At 44.2% G+C, this 6,999-nt stretch overlaps 1 protein-coding gene across 1 annotated transcript in view; it reads right to left on the reverse strand.

Moving 5' to 3' along the window:
* Window positions 1-2,023, reverse strand: part of LOC104865446 — a 32,074-nt gene extending 30,051 nt beyond the window's left edge. The window contains exon 1 of the mRNA XM_010628955.1: window positions 1,966-2,023. The gene's annotated coding sequence lies outside the window, so the exon portion shown is untranslated. The remainder of the gene's footprint in view (window positions 1-1,965) is intronic.
* Between the last annotated feature and the right edge of the window lie 4,976 nt (window positions 2,024-6,999).

A 6,999-nucleotide genomic window follows, 5' to 3' on the forward strand; every position in this document is an offset into this window, starting at 1 on the left:
CCCCCTCCATTTTGAAAGACAATTTTGCTGGATACATCAGTCTAGGTTGGAGGTTGTTCTCTTTTAGTACTTGAAATATCTCATTCCAGGCTCTCCTTGCCCCAAGGGTTTGTGTTGAAAAGTCTGCTGTGATTCTGATAGGCTTTCCTTTGTATGTGATTTGTTTCTTTTCTCTTACTGCTTGTAGTATTTTGTTCTTCTGTTGGGTTTCTGGGATCTTGATTATTATATGTCTAGGTGTAGATTTTTTTTAATTGCAGCTAGTTGGGGTCCTATATGCCTCAGTTATCTGAATATTAAATTCTTCCCCTCTGTTTGGGAAGTTTTCTGTCATTAATTCTGCAAACAGCTTTTTAAAGTCATTTGTATTTTCTCCTGCTACTTCATGTATTCCTATCAGTCTTATGTTATTCTTCTTTGCATCATCTAGGAGTTGCTGGATCAATTTCTCATGATCTCTTACTGTTTTTAAGAGACCTCTCTTTTCATGGTCACTGACTGTAATCTTATCTTCTATATCTGAGAGCCTATCTTCGCATCCTTTTATTCTGTTGCGTACACTTTCAATAGAGTGTTTAATCTCCTGGATATCTGTTTGAATCTGTTTTATGGATTCCATTTCTTTCCTATGTTGGGCATTTATTTTTTCCATTTCTTTCTCATGCTAGGCCTTCATGGCTTCTATCATGGTCCTGAGCTTATCTACTTTTTTTTGTCAGTTTCTGCTCTAGAGTCTCAAATCACAACTTCCATTTTGCTCACTATCTCTATGGTTATCTGGGAAATTATTTGTTTTGAATTTTTCCAGAGCCTGAATGATCTGTTTTGTTACTTCCTGTGCTTTGAGTTCAGGGTGTCCTGGTGGTTCACTATCAGCCTTTTCATCCTCATTTGCCCTACTGTTTGCCATTGGTGAACTGGAAGTCCGTCCTTGTGTCTTGCTTAAGTGTTTTCTCATTTTAATTTTTGTTGGCTGACTGTCCTTGGTTTAATCTCTGGATTATCACCCAAATCTTCCTGATATAGTTGTGCCCTAGCTTCTGTGTCTCTAACGACCCACAGACATTCTCATCTTCATAACATCAAAGAAAACAGCTCATCAAATCAACAGCAATGCTTTACCCCAACTGATACAATCAACAACACATTAAGATCAAGCACAACTTGGACCCTGACTGCCTGTGGTAGTCATTAGTCTATCACCCTTAAATCATTTGAATTAAATTGAAATCAAGGAGCAGTCCAGAACATGTCTGCAGTGGACAAAATTTCAATATAGTGTATTTACCATTTAATGGCTCAGACAGAGTGAGGATGCAAGACCCCTGATCTCAGTTAGCTGATGGCTGAACCCCCTTGACGCTGACTGACCTCGGGCTGCAAGGCCCAGATTGAGTTCCCCATCCTTCTGAATGGTTGAACTCCACACTGTTCTACTACAGGTTTCCCATGCTCTTTCTTTAAAGATGTTCAAAGTTGGGAACTCAGAAAAATACCCTTTATGACCACCTCTGTCTTTGCAGAGTGGGTCCAAAGACTGGCACAGTCAGGAGGTCTGAGAGTGCAGGGAGTGGGGGGGCTTATGGGGGTTCAGGGGCGCCCACGCGGCTACCTTCCCTGCACTTGAGCGATGGTGGCTGGGTCGGGAGCAGGCGTGGCTCTCCTTCCCGCGGTGGATCGGGGCCCAGGCTGCCTCCCGGCGCTTGAGCTATGGCTCAAGTTTATTTCTTAAAAAGGAATAAGTTAAAACTTACTAACATAGACTGATTTTTAGAACTCCCAGGAACATGTAATAACCTCTTCTTCCCAGAAATTTCATACAGGCTTCCTTGTCTCCCGACCTCTGCCTGAGCACCTGCTGTTTAAATGTCGCTTATCTGCTAATCCCTGGGTATGGCTCTGGGAGAAAGAGAAAATGACTTAAATTTAGAAGCCTCTTCTGCTTGGCCTGGAGCCTTGACTTACATTCACTGTAGATGTGGTACAGATCCAAACCTCAGCTCAGTTTCTGAGTGTTTAGGAGACTCCCCCAGCTGTCCTTAGGCTGAAGCGCACGCCATGGTAACCTTTGTGTGCTCAGCATGGTCTCTGAGACGTGAACGGATTGTGCAGGCAGGTTGTGCCCTCCCGAGCTGCTCCCAGACTGCCTGCCTCTGGGCCCCAGCAGCCACTGCGCTATTCCTACACCACACTGCACTCTGGGCCTGGGGAGCCCAGTAGATTGGACACATCCCCTCCAAGGTGACAGTGATGGCTACCCTTCCCTGCACACAGCTTCCTTTCTTTGTTATTGTGGGACGTTTCACCCGTCTGTGTGGTCTTAATAGGTTTTAGGATGTTCTCTTCTCAAACTCACCTACAACCTTTCATCTACATCCCTCTTTACTGTTTGCTCAGCCATACAATCGCACTGTTTGAAGCCTGGGTCTACTCCTAGTTTTCACAGCGAGGGTACCACACAGAATCATGAGCAGGGGCTATGTTCTGGACTCTGCTCCTATGAGTGGAGTGACACTGGGCAGGCCATCTTGGAACTCAGCCTCCACCAGCCCATCTCAGAGTGAAGGGCTGGAAGTCAACAATCTCAGCTTTGAATCAGCAGCGGCTATGACACCTTTCTGGCTTTCTTTATCATGATCTATATAAAAGGGACTAGCAGAGATCAATTAATGTCCATTTCATTTTTCAGCAGTGACTGGTACTGGGGTATAGAGGTGAGAAGACAGTGCCTCTATGGGACAGAGTGAGGCAGGTGGTAAAGGGACAGGAGTGGCAGGATTATGGAAGGAACTGGCAAGTGACACACAGAGAGGCAGCAGAATGGAAGTAAAATAAAAAAGTTTACTTCATCGATGGGGATCGATGACACCTAATGGTGGTGCTCTAATAGACTCCCCCATTGGGTTACAATTCCTTCTTTTATAGGATTTTACAGCCTTGATCTCATTCAGTTGGTTACATTGCATTTTCACAGCTCACACTGCTGATACCCAAAACATGGTGGCCAGGCAGTTCAGTTGAATTTCAACCCAGATGCAGTTCTTTGTCAGGAAAAGTTACCTTTAGGATTTATTCAGTTAACCTATTCTAGCCGGGGGGGGGGGGGTTTGGTCAACAAAGCTAACAATGGTTCTTTTCACTTTTGGGGAGACTGGGGTACCGTTAATCCTGAACTAAGCAGAGTGATGGGCAGAAGTTACCTTATATTGTGACATTTCCTAAGTTTTCGCTATTAAAGTTTTCCCAGCAGCTATGGTGAGTGCTGGGTAGGAGTGCAGCCCAGTGCCTTGGTGAACAGCGGATGAGTAGTGACTATGGAAGGGGGCATCTCCTAGAAGAAGATAGGTGGACTCTGACCTATGACCTCAAGGGGCCCTTCCAGGAACTACAAATACAAGGGAAAGCGAGTGCCAAAGCCACAGGAGTGTTTGAGGGACAAAAAGCAGGTAGGGAAGGTAAAAGAAGGTGGGGGAAGCAGAGGCCAGGTCATGGAAAGCCACGTAGATCCTGGTAGTTGAATCCACTGAAGGGCTGTAGGCAGAGAAGTGGCTGAGGGGCATCTGTGCCGGGCTGTGTAGGGTGTGAGTGCAGGCAGTGAGACCAGTGAGGTGCTACAGAGCAGTCTGGGGCATGGAGAGTGTGGGCTATAACTCCACGTTGTGTTTGGAAGGTGGATCTGACAGGACTTTTCTGCAGCCAGTCCACTCTGAAGGCACCCGGTTTTATCCGCTCTCAGAAGCTACGCAGGGATGGACCTGCCTAGAGCTCAGACAGGAAACCTGGCAGACTTGCAAGGAAGGAAGGGAGGAGGCCATGCAGCATCACCCTTGGGCATTAGGATGAAGGCAGGGAGTCACTGCGTATGCCACAGAGCCAGTATTAGCAGACCCCAAGTCAGAAACACTCAACCCAGCAGACTTTCCCGACTGTTTCCTCATGTGTCTCTGCTCATCTCGTAGACGTTAGTTAAAACAGCTTAGTTTTCCACCTGGCGCGCATTTACTGATTGTCCACCACCCTTCAGGGGCAATTTTTAAAGTACCATGGCTATTTGGTCAATTTTAGTATAGTTGCTTTAAACAGCTTACATCGGTGCCTACTTAATCAGTAATCTAAGCTACTTGTGAAATGAACTCTATTCTTAGCCTTGGCCAGCTGTTTGTGACAAATGAAGATGCCTTAGCTGAGTGCCAGCTGTGAGCAAATCACGTTGGTTCTCAATTTGTAGTATTCTAGAAATCCACAGGAGATGGGTTAAGGCTTGGAAATGTCCTGTCCCTGTCTAACTCTGTCCAGCTGTGTAGCTCAGCTCTCTCAACTGGGTATTGCATTTGTTAGAGAGGAAAGGCACAGTAGACTCGAAGCCCTCTCCTGGCTTCTGTCAGGGTGCTAATTAGTAGGGATGTGCTCAGATTGTCTCTGATCAGCTCCCCAGAGCCAATTACCCTCCCTGCTGCTTTGGCAGGCCCTGAGTCTGAGTTCTCTCCATGTGGTGTTTTTTGAAATCTGAAGCTGAGATCACACTTACTAAGGCTCCAGTTATAGCGACTGTAGCAAAATTAAATGAGATCCTTTGTTACTGAAGCAAAAAAAGAAAAAAAGCAAAGCCTATTACTCAGGCTTGAATTTGAAAAGAACTCCACCGTTTCTAACAATATTGGCTGCAAAACTCACAAATGTGGTTGTTTTATTCCACACACAAACCCAGATGTATTCAACTGTACAAATACTGCTGATCCATTAGGATTATGCCTTTGAGATTTTTCAGACAAAGGTGCAAAGGCTTGAGGTTGACTCAGATCTGAATGGCAAAGCCTCACCTAGATTTTGAACACACTTACCTGCCATTTGCAGGCATTTCAGTTCATTTGCAGAAAGGACTCAGGGGTCATTGCTGTGACCTTGGAAAGGTGTCTCCTCTCATCATGTGAGCAGCTCACAATGCTTCCTCACACCCAGATCTCACCCTCCAACACTCCCAAAATATTAGCTGCAATAACCACAGTAATGTGGTCTCAGTAAGTGCCTTTGCTTGCTGCTAAGGACCCAAGAGGAGGAACAAAGCACCACTACACCCTGCGACCAGCAGCTGGAGCCAGGCAAGGGCTGATGGAGCAGCAGCCATTCCAGAACCAGGCCTCCTCCTCCCAGCTGATCTGCTCTCATTCCAGTCATTATAAGAAGTTCCAGAAGGCAGAGGGAAGGAGGGCCCCTTGCCCTACACTGGACAGGAAGGGGATCTTCTTAAAGGAAGCCTAGTTTTCTAATATTAATGTGCTTTCTAGCTCCATTTTCTAATATTTGTGAGTTCTGAGATGATGGAGGACTATCGGTCTTGATATAAAGCTAACACATTCTGTGCACCTTCCCACACTAGACTTCATGGCACCTCATCCTCTCTTCTGACCTTCCCCTGCTCTCTGGAGTGGTGATACACAGAGCACAAAGCTTTTCTGAGAATATGACATCTGAACTGAACAATGAGTAACAAGGAGCATTTATGCCGAAAGGAGCACTGGAAGCAGAGGAAACAGCAACCACCATTCCTGGGGTCTTCCTGTTTTTTGGGAGGGCAACCAGAAAGACAGTCCTGATGAACTTCCATGTTCAACTGAACTCAAGGGACACTCAGTGTTTGGTGTCAATGTAAAGACCAAACAAGTCTCCTGGAGAAGGAACTTTTCCAGAAATGCAAACATGTTTCAGTCATCAACATATAGCTTTCTGTACATATTGGTGATTTATGGATTTAATTTTTTTATCATGACACACCAATGTTTTGACATCCCACTCCTCAATGGCTAGCTATATTCATCATGTGGTTTCTACAGACAAGTTAAAACAGTCTGGATGGCACCTAAAGTGTTCTGGGTTAGGGTCAGGATGGCAAACTGATCAATTTGTAAAAAAATCATGTGAATATGTGTGTCAGAATTTTTTGTGGTGTGTATTTGCAGGAATAAATTCTATATGCATGTGCAAATATAGATTTGAAAATAATGTAAACCAAAATATCCAGATTTGGACTTTTCAAATGTGTTTTGTGGTGTAGGATGATAGGATGTTTACCTTACAGAGTGACTATTTGATGAGGGACATATTAATCTTTTAAAAATTCATCAATACTTTCCTCATATATCCTATAGGGCAAAAAGTAACCACCAATGCTTATGAAATGGTGTAGGATTAGTCAGGAGCATTAGATACTTAGGAAAAACCTTGGAGTTGGGCCTTCTTGGTTTGGTCTCTCTTAATGTACCTTGAGAATTTAGATTCTGTTCTTTGTGTGACAGTCAATCCATTGAGAGGACTATTAACTTGAACTTGATATTTAGATTTTATTTGCAAAGCAAATGTCTTAGTTACTTTTCTCATTACTGAGACAAAATACCCGACTTCCAAAGTTAAAGGAGAAAAATTTTTTTGGTTCACACTTTGTAGAGGTTTCAGTTCATAGTTGTCTGGCTCCAAGAGAGGATGGCATGGCAGAGGGGCATCACAGAGGAGAAACAGTTCATGGTGGGTAGAAGGCAGCAAAGCAGCAAGCAGCAAGTGACAACAGCATCCCTCTTTCTGCCCCTTATATTCTATCCAGGCTTCATGCCCTTACGGCAGGTAGCACTCATACCCAGAGTGGGGCTTCCATTATCGACTCCCATAACTATGCTAAACCAATCAATAGATCAATTTAGTACCACACATCCTTAATCCCATCATCACCCACTCTGATCCAGCCACTACTGAAAAGCCCCACCTATGACCTCATGAGGCTTTAAGGGTGTACCTAGACCCAAGCCACAATAGCAAAAAAGATGAAAAAGAGGCTTGAATAGTATATATATATATATATATACCCAATTTTTAAAAAATACATTTAGATTTCACCAGACTCTTCAAAATTATCCTTAAGCTCAAATTCAGGTAAATAGAGCAAATGCTAGGCCAGGAATTTAGCTCAGTTGTTCCACTACCTGCTTTGCAAACACAAGGTCCTGAGTT

The sequence above is a fragment of the Fukomys damarensis genome, unplaced genomic scaffold (assembly GCF_012274545.1).
Source record: "Fukomys damarensis isolate Sample0158 unplaced genomic scaffold, DMR_v1.0_HiC HiC_scaffold_14, whole genome shotgun sequence".
NCBI lineage: Eukaryota > Metazoa > Chordata > Mammalia > Rodentia > Bathyergidae > Fukomys > Fukomys damarensis.